Source organism: Dioscorea cayenensis, chromosome 2 (assembly GCF_009730915.1).
Source record: "Dioscorea cayenensis subsp. rotundata cultivar TDr96_F1 chromosome 2, TDr96_F1_v2_PseudoChromosome.rev07_lg8_w22 25.fasta, whole genome shotgun sequence".
NCBI classification, from domain to species: domain Eukaryota; kingdom Viridiplantae; phylum Streptophyta; class Magnoliopsida; order Dioscoreales; family Dioscoreaceae; genus Dioscorea; species Dioscorea cayenensis.
This window is the reverse complement of record NC_052472.1, coordinates 21,514,013-21,535,039: the sequence shown is the minus strand read 5'-3', so window position 1 is coordinate 21,535,039 and position 21,027 is coordinate 21,514,013. Positions and strand designations below refer to the sequence as shown.

Here is a 21,027-nt window from a genome sequence, read left to right as displayed (position 1 = left end):
TTATCCTGAAAAAACCATCACAAAATTAACTATCAAATAATATCTATCTGTAAGAACATATGGTATTCTTAAGACAGAATGCATTATACATTAAAATACAATAAAAATCTCGTAAAAAAATTAAATATATAATCCATAAAAATCATTTATTCAAAATTTAAGATATATATATATATATATATAACCCAATAACTTATGAAAATTCATTATTTACGAATGTTCTCAGATTATGAACAATTGTAATCTGAGTCATCCAAACTCACTTACACAGTACAATATTTTGGTCACTGTCTTATCTCTCTATTTGTTTTTCAGGATACGGACGTTCTACGAAAGTCCGCATCTATAAATATTTGTTTATATAGACTTTGATAATTAGGAAAAAGGAAAAGGATCAAATAAAAATATAGGAGGACCAAAATATAAAAGAGGTGTCACACTTTTGAATTATAGCATAAAAAGATAATAATAATAATTAAAATTTTAAAAAGTGAGAATATATATATATGAATTTTTAGTTTATAATAAAAAGTGGATAAGGAAGATATTTTGAAACAAAAATTTGAAATTTGAAGAAAAAGTTTGAAAAATCTCCCGTATGACGAGAGTTGAGCGTTGGTACAAAAAGACGAGAGAAAAAGGAAAACGGGAGAAAAAAGAAGAAAGACAAAAAGAGAAGAAGGAGAGACGCGAGAAGGAAGAGAAGAGGAAAGAAGAAGAGAAAGAAAGAGAAGAAGACGAAGAGAATTGGTGTGGTGATGGTCGTGGTGTCATCGGAGATCTTAGTTCCGATCTTCATTCCAAGGGGTTGAGGAGGTCACCGCTCTATTAGTTTCTCTCCCACGTTTTTCTTTCTCCAAGACACTACTACTGAAATGAGCTAGAGGAAGCCGAGGACAAGATGGAGGACAACTTAGGTGGTGGTGGTGATGACGTATATGGCTTTTGCCAGTCACCACCTCTGGCGGAATCAGAAGCTTTGTTCATCGGTCTCTCTTCTCCAATCCTGCATCTCGATCACCATCCCGAGGCGATTGAGAAGATCAATCTGCCAGAGACAACATTCGATCATATCATCGACTTCATAAAAATGTTTCCTAAACAAAAAGAAGGAAAATATCAATTGCTCACCACTTGCAAAGCAAAATGATGTTCATAACCTAGCACAAATCTCGAGGCATGCTAAGAAGCTGCGTCGAAGTGCTTATAGCTTGAAAAAGGTAGATGTTCTTATAGAATTCCATCCAAAATATATATATACTTATACATGTTCTAGTTACATCTATGCCATAAAAATATCACGGGTTTTATTTTACAATCTTCATTCATTCCTATGTTAATCCATGCCATGGTAGGGACCCGTATCTTGGATTACTACGAACCATGCACTCCTTGATTAAGTGAGTGATTAATTATAGATGTGTAGCATGCTTTTATGTATCAGCATGCCAGACATGTTTTTCTCAATCAAAGAGAAAGAAGAGAGGTTCGGTTGTGGTAAAAAAATATATTTGTAGAAAAGTTGGATTTTTATGCAAAATCCATGAAAAAAAAATGATGAAATAATTGAGGACATATATGCAAAAATGTGAAAATGTGTGAAAATATGAAAGCTCGAGGGTTTAATTGCAAAATCCATGAAAAATATAAAAATATATGAAAGTTTGGGGTTTATTGGCAAAATTTGAAAAATGTGAAAATGAAAAGTTAGAGGATCTAAATGCAGAAAAAGAAAAGAAGAGAAGAAAAAAAGGGTTTTTAGCGAAGATGAGGGGTGTTTTGGTAATTTCACAAGACCCCTTAAGCTACTCGTGATGTCTGCAATGCATGTCGATCTACTGCTTTTGGAGACTCTTCATTCACTTATAATAGCTCAGGAGCGGATGGGCCATTGAAGATCATTTTAAAACTCTCTTTGAGCTCTTGGACCCGGGTTTGAGCGCTTGACTCTGCTCGAGCGACGACAAATCTCTTCGAGCTAATGGACCCTTGCTTGAGCCCATTAACTCTTTGTAGGAGTGATAAAAATTCAAAACCCTTAAAAACTCTCTTTGAGTCGATGGACCCTGCTTTGAGGCCATCGACTCTCTTTCAGTGACGAAAATTTTCAAACCCCTAAAACTCTTCTTGAGCTCATGGACCCCTGCTGAGGCCATCGACTCTCTCGAGTAATAACAAACATTCCAAAACACTTAAAACTCACTTTGAGCTCATGGACTGTTTGAGGCCATCGACTCACTTAGAAGGGATGAAAAATTTCAAAACCCTATAAAAATTTCTTTTTGAGCTCATGGACCCTTTTGAGGGCCGATCGACTCTCTTTGAGAGTGACAGAAATTTCAAGACCTTCAGAAAGGAAGCATTCTAAAACAAAAAGAAGATCAAAATTAAGGCATTAAAAATGGATGGATCGACAAATGAGCTCAACAACCTCAAGATTAAAGTGTTGAAGAGTTCTGAAGTTGCAAAAAGTTTCACGTTTAAAGGCAAGCTTATGAAAGAGTCAAATGAAGTTCCAAATCAAGTTCCAAATCAAATCAAAGAATGCAAATTCAACAAATGAACCCAACAACTTCAAGGATGAAGAGTTGAAGAGTTCACAAGTTGTAAAAAGCTTACAAGCAGTAAAAGCTCAAGTTCATGAAAAAGCTAAACCATATTTGCGATTCCTCAACGCAGAGAATCTATAACTTAAAGTCCCGGATCAAATTCAAGACAAACTCAAAAACATTCAAGATAAACGAGCTCAACAACCCTCGTGAGTGAAGCGTTGAGGAGTTCATAAGTTGCACAAAAGTTTCATAAGCCCAAGAGCCCAAGCTATGGAAAGTCAAGTCAAGTTCCAAATCAAATCCAAGATACAAAAGATCAAATGTCCAAATTTCAAGTTTCAAATAAATCAACAAATGAGCTCAACGACCTCAAGGACGAAGAGTTGAAAGAGTTCATGAAGTTGTAAAAAGCTTCACAAGCATAAAAAGGAAGCTCATGAAAAGTCAAACCAAGTTTGCTGATTCATCAATACGAAAGAATCCACAACTTGAACCAAATCAAAGTTTAAGATACATAATCAAATTCCCAAGGAGCAGAGTTCAAAGTCTAAGACCCAAGTTTCAAGTTTCAAACAAATCAACAAACGAGCTCAACAACCTCAAAGTTGAAGTGTCAAGAGTTCACAAGTCTGCAAAGTTTACAAGCCGCAAGGCAAGCTTATGAAAAGTCAAATGAAGTTCCAAATCAAATCAAAGAATTCAAATTCAACAAATGAACCCAACAACCCTGGCAAGGTGAAGAGTTAAAGAGTCTCACAAGTTACAAAGCTCTCACAAGCTCAAGGCCAAGCCTATAAAAATCAAATCAAGTTCCAAATCAAATTCAAGATGATAACCTAGAAAAGTCCAAGTTCCAAGTTTTAAAAACAAGTCAACAAATGAGTTCAACAACCTCAAAGCTAAAGGCGTTGAAGAGTTCTAGAGTTAGCAAAAAGCTTCACAAGCATGAAAGTCGAGCTTATATCAAATCAAGTTCCAAATCAAATTCAAGATGCAAACTAAAAAGTCCAAGTTCCAAGTTTCAAAACAAATCAACAAATGAGCTCAACAACATGAAAAGTTAAAAGTGTTGAAGAGTTCATGAAGTTGCAAAAGCTTCACAAGCCATGAAAAGCCGAGCTTATAAAAAATCAAATCAAGTTCCAAATCAAATTCAAGATGAAAGTTCAAGGTCCAAGACACTAATTTCAAACAAGTCAACAAACGAGCTCAACAACCCTCAAAGTTAAAGTGTTGAAGAGTTCACAAGTTAGAAAAAACTTCACAAGCATGACAGCCGAAGCTTATGAAAGTCAAACCAAGTTTGTGATTCATCGACATAGGAATTCACGCTTGAAATCCAAATTAAATCTAAGATGCAAAATCAAAGATTCGAGTTTCAAACAAATCAACAAATGAGCTCAACAACCTCAAAGATAAAAGCGTTGAGAGTTCACAAGTTGTAAAGAAGCTTCACAAGCACTAAGGCTGTAGCTTATAAAGAAATCAAATCAAGCTTTCAAATCAAATCCAAGATGCAAAAGTTCAAATGTCCAAGTTTCGAGTTTCAAATAAATCAACAAATGAGCTCGACAACCCTCGAGACTACAGTTGAAGAGTTCATGATTTACAAAAGTTTCACAAGCCCAAAAGTCGAAAACTTATGAAAAGTCAAATCAAATTCCAAATCAAAATCAAAGTTGCAATTCCAATATCCAAGTTCCAAGTTTCAAACAAATCAATAAATCGAGCTCAATAACCTTAAAAATTAAAGTGTTGAAGAGTTCATAAGTCAAGAAAAGCTTCACAAGCCCCGAAGGCAGCTTATAAAAAATCAAACTCAAGTTTCAAATCAAATCCAAGACGCAAAGTTCAAAGTTCAAGATACAAATTTCAAATGAATCAACAAATGAGCTCAACAACTTCACTGGATAAAGTGTTGGGGAGTTCATAGGTTGCCAAATGCTTTTACGAGCATGAAAAGCCAAAAGCTTATGAAAAAATCAAATCAAGTTCAAATCAAAAATCTAAGATCTAGTTCAAAATCAAAGATTCAAGTTTCGAACAAAGTCAACAAATGAGCTCAACAACCTCAGGATAAAGGGTTGAGAGTTCACGAGTTGCAAAAAGTTTCATAAGCGCGAAAGTCTAGTCGGAAAATTCAAATCAAGTTCCAAATCAAGTCCAAGATGCAAATTCAAATATCCAAGAGCCACAACTTCACCGCTTTTTAAAGTCATGTTCAAGATGCATATTTCGATGGCTGACGAAGACCAAAAAGTCGATAAAAAGTCAGCGCGATTTCCGGCAAAAATAGCTTGGAAGGAGATAAAGCGCTACAATTATCGTTGTCTCAAGATGATTAAATTCCAAATTTCTCAGTACTTTTAATCTAAGACTATGAATTCATGAATAAAAATTTATTTGTCGAGTTTGTTTATTTCTTCACACTTATTTTCTTAACGGAGGCTCTCGCGACAACGCCTGGGCAGACTAACATTAGGGTCACTTCCCACTCAAGCTCATGAACCCATAATCCCATCAAGTCTACAAAATATTAAAATTTGATTTGTGATCCATGTTTTTATCCTATTAATCCTAATCAGCACGGATGGAAAAAAGAAATGCACAATATTAATAAAATAAATCAAAAGTCAAATATTATTATTATAATAATATTAATAAAAATAATAATAATATAACAACGCCACTGTAGGCAATTATCTGAGGCCATTCAACCATCTCATCCCGCCCCATCAGCGCCATTCTCACCTCCACTACCAACAACAATGCCCACCTCGCTCCTCTCTTCTCTCCTTCCTCCTTTCTCCTCTTCATCCTCTCCCCAAAACCCTATCCCCATTCCCTCTCTCCCAGCACCTCCATTCTCCTCCCCGTGCTTCTCTCGGCTCCAGCAATGGCCGCAAGCCTCCTCCCACCTCCTCCAATGGCTCTTGGGTCAGCCCCGACTGGCTCACCGCCATCTCCCGCTCCCTTTCCTTATCCGACGACTCTGGAATCCCCATCGCCGACGCCCGCCTCGACGACGTCTCTGACCTCCTCGGCGGCGCACCTCTTCCTCCCCTTTACAAAATGGATGGTCGAGAATGGTCCCGTTTACCGCCTCGCCGCCGGCCCCCGTAACTTCGTCATCGTCAGCGATCCCGCCATTGCCAAGCACGTCCTCAGGAACTACCCTAACTACGCCAAAGGCCCTCGTCTCTGAGGGTCTCCCAGTTCTTGTTCGGCAATGGATTCGCCATCGCTGAGGGCTCGCATTGGATGGTGCTCACTCACTCTTCTCTTCTCTTCTCCTCTTCATCATGATCTAATTTGTCTGAATTTCTTTTGTACGCAGGTGAGACGCAAAGCTGTATCTCCTTCTCTTCATAAGAAGTTTTTATCAGTGATGGTCGACAAGGTGTTCTGTAGGTGTGCTCAAAGGCTGGTTGAGAAGCTTGAGCCGTTTGCTTTAAGAGGCGATATGGTGAACATGGAGGAGAAGTTTTCTCAATTGACATTGGATGTTATTGGCCTTTCCTTGTTTAATTTCAATTTTGACTCCCTTTCTTCTGATAGTCCTGTCATTGATGCAGTTTACACTGCATTGAAGGAGACAGAGGCTCGCTCCACTGATATTCTCCCCTACTGGAAGGTAAGGTAGTTACGAGCTGTTTGATCTCTTGTAGAACCTACAATAGTTGAAACCCTTTTCTCTCACTGCATCATATGAGACTTCCTGAAATAGAACTTGGTTAGTATGACCTTTGTTCTGCTAATTGATTGTTAGTTAGACACAAATTTTTTGACATACACAATGCCCTCATTCACTTTGACATGTATGGGGATTATCCTTCAAGATTAGGAATAAAAATTTGTTGCTTTTTGCGTTAATAAGCCTATAATTGTTAATGTGATTGTGTAAATCTCTTGTATACTTTTCAGCCTTTGTTGTGAGTAATGGCTTAACTTTGAAAGCTGAGAAACATTCTTGAAACAGCATGTTTATGTGATTGTTAAATCATTGAAAATACTTTTAAATACTTGACATCACTGCTTTGTATTTGATGAGTTTTTGTGATTTCGTATAGATGAGCTAATTAGTTGCCCTGTTTGTATCTTTGAGAATATTGTTGCTTGCGTCATTTGTTGCTGATTAATGTTATAATTCTTTTATCAGATTGGTTTTTTGTGCAAGATAGTTCCTAGGCAGATAAAAGCAGAAAGAGCAGTGACCATTATCAGGAAGACTGTTGAAGAACTAATTGCAAAATGCAAAGAAATGGTAGAGGCTGAAGGGGAACGAGTTGACAGAGAGGATTATGTCAATGAAGCAGATCCAAGCATTCTGCGCTTCTTGCTAGCCAGTCGTGAGGAGGTTTTCCATTATTTTTTTTTACTATTTGCCATTTATTCTACTATGAAACTCACTCTTTCTGTGCATATTATTTGCTTATTCCACTGGGAGCACCTCCAGAACTCATTTTATACCTTTTATCAGCTCAAATTTTTAAAGATCATGAAATGTTTTGATAGTCTCACTGGTAAACTTTTGATCTATCCACTAATTATTACTCAGTGGAGCTGCAACAGAACTATGTAATTGAAAATTTTGTTTAATGTTTATGTACTTTTTAGTTTTTATTTTATGCTTATGTTGTGACCCTCGAGAGAAAAAGATGGGCCAATACTTGAAAAATTAATCTTGATAGGTTTTTATGATGCTGCTAACTTTTCATGGTATTAGGGGATACTTTGAGTGAGTATGCCCATACTGGGTGCAAAGAACAAACAAAAATAACTCATGAAGATCTTAACCCTAACAAACATGGGACCTGGGACAATATGGTTCCTTTTCCCTTTCTGAACTATTTCCGGCCTGCCATAGGTATTCTTCTTCCTCATCCCTATCCATCACCATCCCCTTTTATCTCCTCACTGATATCCTGTAATCATTTCCATTTACGTTTCTTTAGGGCTCTTACTATCACCGATTCTTTTTGGAGACAACAGAATTTCCCTTGCCCTCCAATATTACAGTTCAGTAACTTTAAGCTTTGGAATACATGAAGATACCCATAATTAATAACCTTTTTTTTTTAAATATTCATGGTATATGAAATGTCTTCTGATTTATTTGTCTTTACATCAGCAATTCTTTAGTCGGCGCCTAATTTTCAATGAATCTACTTCTTGTATTGGTGTAGACCTTTCTCTTTTCTGTGAGATAAGGCTGATATGATTTGTGTAATGATTTGTGTAATGTGTTTCAGGTTAGCAGTGTACAATTGCGAGACGACCTTCTATCAATGCTAGTTGCTGGACATGAAACAACAGGTTCTGTATTGACATGGACTCTTTATCTTCTTAGTAAGTATCATTCCAATTTTTTCTCTCTTCCACAGATATATTTACCTAATTGGTCATCCTTTGGGTTTCACATGCAAAACCAAACCCTGGCTGTAGTTGGATGATGAGACTGCGAACTTTATCCTTACAAAGTACTGCTACATATAAGTTGTTATTGGAATTTTTGCAATTACTTCTTGCTTTACATCATAAGAATTATGGGCCAAATATCATCACACAGGTTGGTGATGCACATGTTCCCAAATCAGATCCCATATGAACAAAAAGGACTCCTTTTTAGTGTCAATTTTTGTCTTTGCGTTGCTGAAAGCCTACTTAGAATGATATTTATAGGAGACCCACTCTTTTGTAACAAAGGTCTCCCCAGTAGGGGTATCTTCTTGGTATTATATCACAGATATTATATTTGGAGACCCTTGGCTTTGTAGGAAAAATACAGACGTAATATGTGAGACTGACTACTAATTAGCCCATGATTAGCTATGATATAGTGCCCAACAGACATCAAATCTTAGATGATGCAATATAATTGCTTCCATGTTTTTCTGTCTAGGGTGTTAAACTCTCAAATTTTTATTTACCTACATCATTTCAACACATATTCTAGTGGTTCCCAACTTTAATTTTGATTGCCTACATTTTAACACATACGTTGGCTGTTGAACTTTGTATCACTGCAGGACCCATCTGCCTTGTTCTGTGAGCACAAGAAGAGGTCGGCAGTGTTCTACAAGGAAGACTTCCTGAGATCACGATGATGTCAAAGAGGCTGAAGTACTTGACTCGCTGCATATATGGAATCAATGCTGCCTTTTACCCACATCCTCCTGTATGTTGCATCCTTTTGTCCTTCACATACTAAGTGATCTCAATGTTTAAGTTCTTGTTTATTGTCTAGGCTCTTGATAAAGGCGGAGCTCAAACTGCTGGATGTGCAGCACTGAAATTACAAGGTCAATGCCGGGTCAAGATATAATGATATCAGTGTCCAATATACATCATTCTCCTCAGGTAATCATCTGGGGAAACTAAAAATTTCCTCAGGTCCCTTCATTATCATTCTATTCAAGTCTTATTATACACCATTGAAGCTAGAACCACTATTCCCACACAGGTGGAAATATAAACTTAATTAGATGTCAAAAGTTGCTAGTTTTTAGTGGAATGATCTAAAAAGCCTAATACTTATTTTTAACCATGTTTCCTTAGATATCTAGCCATGAGAATTTTGCCTAAAGCTAGTTTCACATGATTTTGTTGTGACTCAAAAAATAAAAATGGTAGGCAAATCATTTGATATTTTCTTGAAAAGAGTGAAAGAACTCCACAGTTTTAAGAATCTGTATACGATAAACTCAGAACTTTGTTGGTAGGGGGTCTAGATGCTTGAGCAAGGGTTGTGTTACTGTATTAATAGTCTTGAATGCGATGTTGTCTATGTTTTGCATGTTTTGTCTATTTTTATCTTCACCTTTTATGTCCATTACAACTTCACTTGCATGAAGGTCTGGGACAGAGCAAGAATTTGTGCCTGAAAGGTTTGACCTGGAGGACCTATACCAAAATGAGACAAATACTGATTTTTAGGTTTGTATTTTGATGCCTGTCTCTCTGTGTTTACTTATCTGAGTTGCTTTTTAACAGATTCTAACATTTAATTTAAATTGAGAAGCTGCTTTTCCAGAATAGCTAGTGTGTTCTGTTGGTTGTTTTTGTTATAATTTATTACTGTCAGAGTTTCTTGTACCAATAGCTTTTGACAAATTATTTTTTTTCTTTTTATTAAATAAAGAAAGAACAAATTAACTAATGAGAAGCATCTTCTTCGATTGGTACTGAAATTATGTTAAATCATTATTGTTGCCACAGATTTATTCCATTCAGTGGCGACCACTGAGATATATGCGTGACCAGTTTGCTATGCTGGAGGCTATCATTGCATTAGCAATGCAACATATGAATCTCGATCTGGTTGTTGATCAAAAAGATTGGCATGACAACTGGTGCAACCATCCGCTACCACGGTAATGTAAGTCCCTATAATTTCTGTGTGAAAATCATTTGATGCATTTTTATCTCAGTTAGGTACCCAGAAGCAAATACATGAAACCTTTTGTTGACTATGCTACGAATGTAAGTTCCTTGGCTCTTCTACTGACTTAAGTTTCCTTAGTGCATATCCAAATGTTATTGAGGACTCATTGTCCCATTCAATTTGTGTGGATTGAAAAGATGAATACCAGACTATTCCACTTCCCATGAATAAGAAAAATTTGTATATCGTGTATCCCTCGAGATTATTTAGTGGTAATGCTTGCCTTCACAATCAACACAAAGATGTTACAAATTACTTGAGATGCTCAAACCAAAACTATGATTATTTGTTGAAGCGAATTACACTTTAAAGACTTGAGATGCTAAAACTCACTATGATTATTTTGAGGAAAATTACACTTCAAGTAAGAAATCTTGAGTTTTTAAATTGAGTTATCTGGATATGTAGTAATCGCTTTCAATTCCCACACCATGTGTCGATCTCTATTATTAACTACAAGTTTGTTGATGAATCATATATCTTGTACTGCATCTCTACCTATGGTAAACAGCTCTCTATGGCAGGTTGTACATGACTCTAAGCAAGAAAGTTGCAGCAGAATATGCCTCACTTTGATGGTAATTATGTTGTTAAGTATTGTTAGGTTATAATTGCTTTGCATTGTCTTAGGCCTCTGACTACAGTTTGGTGTTAAAATAAGAAAGAAAAATCTGCGAAATGTTGTTTTTCCTCAAGGTTCACTCTATCTCATGTCATTCATAGCTAACTCCGCCTGCTTTTAGATTTCTTGCATATATTCACTTTTTCTCAGTTTAGTATTTACCCTTTAAATAAGTTGACCTGATTCTATGCTTGCATAGATAGTAGGAATGTCTCTTTTGTTGACATAGAAAAGAAAACTCTCATGATGTACATTTTACCACATCAGCAAAACAAATATCAATTTAAATAACCTGGTATGCATTTTGTGGATGAAATATCATCTCCATGTAAGCGAAAGATTCATATCTATTTGACTAGAAAGACTAATAGATAATAGTAACAAATTCTTTGACCATAGAAGTCAAAGACGCGAGCCAATGTCCGAGTATCAGGTGCTACGGCGCTGAAGTAACCCATGCCATACTCCCAGGAGGTACTCAAATTGGATCAGTGATCGATTTCTAGGTTTCGTCGTAAACCCAATTGGTTACTTCCCAAATTACTTAAACTAATAGTTCAAACCTCTCTAACTGATTGATGGGGGACTGAGATCCTGCTAATCGTTTATGGAAAACTGATGGATAATCAGCAATGTTAGTCCGTCTAAAAAGAATTGTTTCTCTCTTAACAAGAACTATTTCATATTAATGTCAATAGAGCATCATGTGAACAATTTAGGTTGTCTCTTCACGAGTTATTCTTCTTTCATGCCAGAACATTCTGATAATATGATCTTGAAATTTCACTCAGCATTTCACTCTAGCATAGAGACTTGATTGTTCCATTATCAAAGAGCTGTCTTATTTCGGTTAATTCTTCAGAAATTTCAGTCCATTTTAAGTGGTAAGATTGAAAATGTATATTGTTCCTTTACTGTTTTGTAGCGAGTTTTTTTTATTAACAGCTATTAATCTTGAAATATAATGTCATTCTTTTGCTTATTCTGTGAAGGATTCCATGATGAAACTATATTGTGTTCTCTGTCTAGAATAAATATTTTAGATTAAAATATTAAAACAAAAATAATAGTATTTTACCACTTTACTAACAAAAGTAATTGAATTTTATTCTCCGCCATGCTCAAAGATCTAGGGTTTGAATCCTGCTTGTTACTTGTCCACAATTCCTATTTAAAAAAAATAAAAGAATTGAAGCAGAGATATATATTAATTGAAAATAGGTAATAATAATAATAATAATAATGAATAATAATAATAATGTTCACCTTAAGAAACTTGTTTGGCTGTAAACACATTTACTCATTCAACGTATTATATCAAAAAATAGTGATATTGGTGATTAATAACACAATTTAAAAATCCATTTTGAAAATTGTAAATCAGAAGTATAGTAAATCATCATTAAAATAAGCATAGGTCTCTCAAAGCATAATTATTTTCGAATTATACTAAACCAGAAATTTCAGAAGAATGGTTCAAAAATATACATAATTTCCAAAATAATATGTTTTCAAATTTTTATAAATATTAAAATTTATTTATTTACTTTGTACGTGGGTGACCTGACACTGAAATATCAGAAGAACAAAAATAAGATCTTTGAGGCAATTGAAGTTGAGATCTACTCAAATATCTTTGTAACAAGTGGCTGGGTGACCAACCTCTCTATATATAAGTATATAAACAATATACATATATCTGTGCAATCAATATGCAGTATATATATATTTAACTATATTAAAAGAGGCTGCAGCTTAACTTATATGCATGCATGTACAACTGTATTCCAAAGAATGTAAAATCAACGTGTATATATATATATATATATATATATATATATACATATGACTATGTTCAAAAGCTGCAGATTAATCATATGAGTAAGGGTGCGTTTGGATGACGCAATCGTTATTCTCGAAAGTAATCATCGATTACATATTCTCTTTCCTTTCTTCTGACGTTATTTTGCTTCATATCGTAATCACTTCATGGACTACGCATAATCTACATTACTCCACCAGGAATGAATCATTCCCACACGTAAATACTCATTACCAATAAATTACTTATATCTTTGCTTAAATTAACTTAATTAATATAATTAATTAACTTAATTAATAAAAGTAAATAAAGTTAATTGTATTAACTTAATTAATAAAAATAATTAATTAACTTAATTAATCTCAGTTAATAAAATAATTGATTAAATTAATTAATAAAATAATTACTTAATGTATAACTTTATTAATTAAGTTAATACATAATTAATTATTTATTAATTCATCAATTATTTTATTAACGCTAATTATAACATAATTAATTATTTTACTAACTTAATTAATTAACTCACTATAGCTGTTAATAAAATAATTAATTGTGTTAATTTGATTAATTAAATAATTAATTAATTAAATTAAATTAATAAAATAATTGATTAACTTAATTAATTAAATTAATAAAAATAATTATTTGTATTAATAAAATAATTTATTTATTTAATTAATTCTTAATTATCAATAACATATATATAATTATTTTTTAAAAAGGGTATAAAGGTAATTATCTCATATATTTTCCACTTACTATTTACATTCCCAATGCATAATCTTTTTTACCCAAAAACAATTTTTATTTCTATTCCCTCCCGTTACTCCCATTTTCATTCCTTTTTTTATTACCTCTATTCATATTCTCATTTTTAGTTCGTCATCCAAACGCACCCTAAATATATACACACACATTGGTTTGTAGCCAGTTTAAAGGAAGGAGAAAGAAAAGAAAGAGAAAAGATGTGTTGGAGATAAACTTATAATAACTTGAATGTTAGAGCTGGAGAGAGCCAACAACAAAAAGTCTCTTGATTCATTAACTCAAAAGATACATACTTATACTGTGACTCAATATATGCTAAAGCCAGCTAATAAACCATACCCAGGTGAACAAAGGAGATAAAAGGACAGAAGCTGCAAAACAACATTGATAGCTAGTTCATAGGTTTGGGTATTTACTTATTTATCAACATGATAAGATTCTCACCCTGTAGAAGTGCAAACCATGCACTCATATAGAGTCATAGAGCAAGAGAAGCTAGACTTAGCTTCCAATATACAAGTCAACTTGTGTACATACTTCAACAAAATGTAGCTTAGATCATCATATATATGCTAGGACTTAAAAACATGCACACCATGCACCAATCTTTAGCACAACAAAGCATTTACAGTAAGAACAACATCATCAAATATTCAGATAACAATGCTAGAGAGTGTGAGTAGATGAAAGGGTGAGTATAGCTTGGCTCAACAATATAATAAGATGGCAACAAAAAGCTTAAAACAAAAAGTTTCATTACAGTTTGCAGGGGTTTTGAGAAACAAAATTTCCAGGAATCCCTGCTTTGATGCCTTTTTACAAACAAAAGAGATGAAAATGCTGGGGCCCACAGCCGGATCAATTACCCATAGTCAACATATTTATATTGATCAACATAAAAGTAAGTTTGCCAACAATGTATGCATATATTCAAATGTAGAAATGCTCATTGTTTATTATCGGATTGAAATCTAATGGTGTGTACTATTTTGATACATAGTATTATTATATTTATAGATAGCAGCCCAACAAAAAATGTAATATATAGTATTTTGATCTAAATTATTAATTATGATTGTAATATTAACCTAATAAATCTCAAATATTTAACTATGTTTCTACTATCTACATTTAAACTGCTGAAATAAACCTTAAAGCAACTTAACAATCCGTTGTTATCTAATATAACGGTTGATATGTGGGAACGCCCCCACAAGACTTAATCTCTCATTATATATATATATATATATATAATTTGAAATATATATTATGACCATTCAATTATCTTTTAAAAGAAAACATTTACTTCAATTTCTTTATGGTGTAATATTCCAACAAATATAAATCCTCAGTTGGTAATAACATTTCAAAAACAAAAAATTCAAAAATTCAGAGTTGATAAACACGTGGTATGCACGTGCTCCCATAGTTCTATATATCTACATCTCCAACGTTGTGATTCATTTCTTCAGCCTCGTTTCTTCTCAGATGCTTCTTCTCCAAGGAACCCCATCGTCTCCTTTCCAAACCCCTAACCCTAGCTTCATGGCGATCACTTGTTTGATCCCTTTGCAAACCCGGACTTCATTTCACGTCACGTCGTTGATCTCACCGCAACTCTGCTCTTCAAGGTCACACGGCGATCAGGTGTTGTTTTCATGGATTCAAGAATTTTCTTTGTTAAATTTTTCATTGTTCGTATATAAATGCGTAGAATATGGTGATTGATTTTTGCATTCTGTGTTGTTCGTGGTCTTCTTTGATTAGGGCTCTTTCTGGGTTTTCAAATCATCTTTTTTATCGTCTCTTTTGATTTCTCTTTTTAAACCTGTGTGTTCATCAATTGGAGTACTTTTCTGGTGAAATTGTTGGCTTAATTCATTGAAAATTGCAACTTTTTTGGTATCAGAGAAGTTGATCCATCTAGGGTTCTGGGGGGAGTGTTGAGGGTGAACTGCTAATCACTGAATCCATGGAGGCTAGAAGTCAAGAGATGAGGAAAAATGGAAGAGAGCTTGAAGAATCAGCTTAAGGAGCATGCTGATCAGTTAGATCGAGCTATTCAAGAGTTCCGGGAGCAACAACTAAGGATATGGAGGAGGTGAGAACTATGCTTGTTAAACTAGCTTGTTTGATTAGTTCTCAATCCTCTAGTAGCTGTATTTCATGCCTGGAATCTGGAAAAGAGTGTGGATTTACTAGTGCAATTCAACCTAAATTTGCTATGTTGGAATTTCCTAAGTTTCATGGTGAAGGATTAAATGAATGGTTATGTAAGTGCAAACAGTACTTTGATTTTTGATGAAACTTCAGATGATATTAAGGTGAGAATGGCTTCATTACATCTTGAAGGTAGGGCACTAGTATGGCATCAGAATTATATGAGATACAAGGGAAATCAGGGAGTGTTACAATGGGAGGAATATATACATGCACTGAGTATTAGGTTTGGGGAAGCATTATATTTAGACCCTATTGCTGAATTAAAGCAGCTCGAGCAGGTGGGAACACTAGAAACTTACTTAGATAAGTTTGATGAAATCTTAAAATAGGTTGGATTTGTGTGAAGATTATGCAGTTAGTTTATTCCTAAGTGGACTTAAGGAGGAAATACGGCATCCAGTTAGAGTGTTCCCACCCAGTAATCTTGTAGAGGCTGTGAGATTGGCCGTTGCAGGAATTAATTGTTGAAAAGTTGCATAAGGAAGATGAAAATTACACTGAAGACAATCAGGAGAATACACCCATGATCCCTTTGAATGGATTAGCTGGAGTGCCTTCATTATGTAATTACAGAACCATGAGAGTTAATGGTAGCATCAAGGGCAGAAGGTGCATATTTTTAATCAGCTCTGGAAGCACATCGCAATTTGATTGATGCAAATACAGTGAATAGTCTGGAGTGTACTGTGCCCATTTCTCCTGTGACTGTTGTAGTAGCAGATGGGAGCAAAATTCAGTGTGAAAAACCTGTGTAGATTTGAAATGGAAGATGTAGGGTCAGGAATTCCAAGATGATGTAGTTAAGTTATGCCTCTGAATGGCTGTCAGATGGTTTTCGGGCATACAGTGGTTGATATTGTTGGGAGCCAAATCATATGGAATTTTAAACAGCTGAGTATGGAATTCACAGTGGGCAACAAGAAGGTAGTTCTGAGGAGGTGCTTAGTAAATGACTAAGGAAAAGAGTGACTACACGAGGAGGAACTTGGATTGCCAGTTCCAACATTTTTGTAAAACTCAACAATATGGTTGTTAAAACCATATATTTTGTATTTCTGAAGATGTTAGTAATCAAGACTTATATTTCCTTTATTTTGGCACATTGTGTGTGTGTGTGTGTGTGTGTGTGTTTTTGCGATTTTGAGTAATCTAATGTGTTGTGTGTCTGCATGTCCATTAATAATTGTAGAAAGGAAATATCTTAATGATTTTTGAGTTTGAGATGATTAATTTGTTTTTAATTAATAGAAATATCTGATACTTTATTTTCAGGGCTTAGTAAAAGGTTAGCTGACAATGAAAGCTAGGAATGTGTCCAAAACTGTGATAATGTATTTATACTCCATCAAGAATTAATACTTAAATCTTTGTATTTTCATATAGAAATTTTTTTCATAGGATATTACTATGTGTGAAAGGCTATACTGTATTGTAAGATTTGGACATTGTCAACAAGGTTCTTGAAAAGTTACCATGCATTGAAGGAGTCTTGTATAACTACTTAAGCATTTGTAAGGTTTCTAGTTTTTGGTTGTCACTTCAGTACTAAAATTTAATTTCATGTGAAGTTTGGTTGAGATAGAACTGTTCTTACTTTCTGTATTATTTCATTGGATTAAGTTGTAGGCTTGTTCCATTAACCCTGCTTTTTATCTTAGTATACATAGAGATTTTGCCTGAGCTCCTAATTGAGTTAAGGCTGGAATTTTGAGCTTGGACCCTCTGTCTTTTAAAAATCATTTTTCATATGGTTTCTCATTTGCAAGTGGTTGCATAACTTATCCTGTTATTGTCCTTTTCTTCTATTTAAAATTCAAAAAGAGGTTGTGTGTCAAAACTTTGCCAAGCAAGTAGTGGTATTTACTTATGCTGCAATCTTTTCACTTGCTGCTTGAAGAATTGAATGACACTTTAAAATGCTAAGAATTACTACATTTTTAATGCACCATCTAATATCTGTATACTTTGATAATTATTGTATTTGTTGGCTTTATTTCATTAACCTTCCACTTCCCTTAGTTTTGTTTAAATATTATTAGAGACATAACATATGATTACCTAAGTTATAACTAATGTATATGTGACGTCATTTCCCATCTCCTCTTTCATGTTGTAATTTAACTCAGTATGACAAACTCAAATGACCCCCAGCCAATATTTTTCAAGTTTCAACTTTTACAAATGCCAATAAAGTTAATTTTTAACTGTAAAATTATTTAACATTTTCACCGAGACACAAATAGAAACCTATAAACTAAGTAATGTATAATAAATCTAACGAAACCTAGCATGCAATCAAGGCATTAATTAACCTTTTCATGGTTACTTGATTTAAGCCAAAAGGTTTGTAATGAATATTTATTAATTACATTACTTTTATTGTCCTTCTTTGTGACTGATGATGCCTTTGATCACCAATTTACTCAATTGTTTTTGCAACCATTACAAAACACTAAGCAGGAAAACTTGAGAAATCAAGTATAGATAATGCTAGTTGTTAGTTCAGTTTTAAACTTGTTCTGTACCCTCCAAGTGTATTTTTCGTTTTAAATCCGTTTCATGCATGTGTGGGCCCCTTCTCCTACTTTGTAGTTGAGTTAGTGATTTCATTCTATATGTATAAACACTACCACATGCATGTGTATACAACAATACATATAGTCCCAGAGTTCATGATCAATCAATCACTCGCTCACCTGGTTTTCTTAATTTAAAATTTTAAATATTTAATTACAAATGTTTAGTGAAAAGAAACTAATCAAAGTATCTATCAAGGCAACCCCCAAAACACATAGTTCACCCTCGCCGTGTCTTGACCACCACCACACCCCCTATGTTATATATGAGTCCGCTAATGTTTTACATCAGTAAATACTAAAATACATACATACATCTTTCAGCGTATGTGTAAGAGGATTTACGACTAATAATGAAAAGTAAGTTGCTCACAAGCAGTTAGCTTGTGATGATGAATAGTCCGTATTGGTATCTACGAATTGATGCGACTCCAGATGATGATTGATTTCCGGTGAGGCACATTTAAGGAGATGTGGTGGTGGTTGTGTCTGGTGCTTACGGCACCCATATGTACGTGGGCCCGTCTCCACTTACTCCAGAGATTTGGGCATGTCACGGCGCTTTAGCGGGAGCTTCGGCTGTTCTTCTTGTCCAAAAAAAAAAATATTTCTTGATCATACACTTCACTCAATTACTTCAGACACTCACAGTCGAGATCAACGACCTTCAAAACACTCGAAATCGAAGAACTCCAACGCCTGCACCGCCGGCCATCGCGAGATCGAGAGCCATGGCCGCGATTGCCGCTATGAGCTCTCCCAAGCAGCGTACATCAAGCTCCGCCCTTCACTCCCTCAAGCACCCGGGACCTACTCGGTCAATGGCCTCCTCCTCGGCCGGCGTCGTGAGGATTCCCCCACCGCTGCGTCGTCCCGGATCGATGATGCCGTCCCCTTTCCCACTCCCACATCGGCCTCCTCCCGACCCTCGAGCTCGTCCCTTATTCGGTACTCCTCTCCTCGCTCGATCCAGATGACTCGGGTATCGAGCTAGGGGCTTCGACCATTTGATCTATTTGATGTGTTTAGGGTGGAGGAACACTTCGAGGTCGTGGGCATGAGTATCGTTGGGTATTACCACGCCAACGAGCGGCACGATGATGCGGAGCTTAGCAACGCCGCAAGAAGATCGGCGATCACATCTTCCCAGTACTTCCAGCTACGCCGTCCTATTGGTAAACATCTGCCTTCCCTCGTTTTGGATCTATTGTGGATGAAGCCATTGATAAATTTGAACCTTTTCCGTGGTTTTTTTGATGCCATGAGTTGGACAATAAGAAGCTCGCGGGGTTGCCCTCAAATCGAAGGCACGAGATCCTCGCTCTTTCCGGTATTCGTCGCTTTTTATTTGTTAAAGATTATTTTTTTCATGCTAATATTCAATTGAATTAGTTCAATCAATGAGCTTCTTGTCTAATTGATATATAAACTTGGGTGCCATTGTGATTCATATCAAGTCCTCCCTCCGTTTACGTATTCTTTAATTCTTTGTAGTACTTTGGTATCTGAGTGACTACTAAAGTATGTGGTGTTCATTTCAGTCAACTCGCCATTATCTTTCTTTGGCTGAGGGGCATGTTTGGCTTTCCACTACTTAGTTATCAACTGATTTTGTTTGTTATCAATCTATTGATTCTTTTACATCGCAAATCAGTTGTGGTTTGTTGTTGATGTAGCTTGTTTCAGTGGTTGATAGTGTGGATCAATGGCGGTGTCAATGTTTGTAGCATCGATGACTGATGTTAATCGGGCGTGTGTTTTCACAACAAGATGGTTTTATTTAATTGATAGATGTTGAACATAGGATATTTCAAACCATTTATGCTGGAGTGGTTCTTTAGTTTAAGTCATTTGTGTTTCTTTTTCATCTTGTCTCGACGCTTGAGAAGTGACTCTTATTGAAAACTGAAGGATGATATCTTACAACTGCTTTAGTTTGCCTTCATGATGTTTATTTTGAACTTGTGTTTGAAGATTCCCCATTGCATGATCATTCACTGAAATTTATTTACTTGTAGCTGTCTTTTATTTCTTTATAATTCATTTTATTCCTAGAGATCCTTTCTTACATTACTTTGAGATGGACTTTTCGTACCTGCTGATTTGTGTTTCTTCAGAATGTGCATGTATATGTTGTGAAATAAAGGAGCACACATGCAGGTTTTGGTAACCTATGCACTATGTTAGTGATGTGTCATTGCATGCTAAATTTTATATGTTGTTGTATAGTTGCAAGATTTCCACCTCAGACTTGCACATAGTTTTCAGGCATTTGATCTCTTGCTCAAGATAACACTTACACAAGGACCTTCATGGAGCATGATATGGAAAGGAATCCCTCTTGTCTTAGTCTTCTTGAATACATATGGTGGATAAAGGTGGTTAAATTTACTTGTTTTAAGTTTGATGTACCAGAGGTAGTTAGATGTCAAAGTTATAATATGTTTGGGTTTGCATGTTGATGACTTATTGTGCAAGTAGTCATTTTGCATATAACCCATGTTCTTATTTATGTCATTTACATTCAGATTATTTTCAAGAGAATTTGGGCATGCAAACCACTATGTGATAGTGAATTCGGCGACTGTATACGTGAGAACTACTACACACTAAACAAGATCAAATGCCTGTTGTTAAACATGAATATAGATTTCACCCATCAGTCCAATGTGCTTCTGAGGGGGAACTTCCAAATTTTACTCACACAGCTACTACGTGGCTTATCCAATATTATCTTGCACAGGGCATTGAAATGGAGCTAAGCAATCTGTTAAAGGATATTTTTCAACATTAATTGAGATCCAACTAAGAAAATAATTAAACACAAACAACACAAATCAACAAAATGAATAACACAAACAAGTTTTAACAATATTAAACAGATACAACAACACAAGCCCATATGCAAAATGAATAACACAAACAACAACAGCTGCAGAGTGAATAACACAAACAACAACCAACAATATTAGACAAGTATAACAACAAAACAATTCCAATTGCAAAATGAATAACAC

At 35.1% G+C, this 21,027-nt stretch overlaps 1 pseudogene; it reads left to right on the top strand.

Annotated features, from left to right (window-relative positions):
• The first annotated feature begins 901 nt into the window (after positions 1-901).
• LOC120274804 lies at positions 902-10,008 on the top strand (annotated as a pseudogene).
• The last annotated feature ends 11,019 nt before the right edge of the window (positions 10,009-21,027 follow it).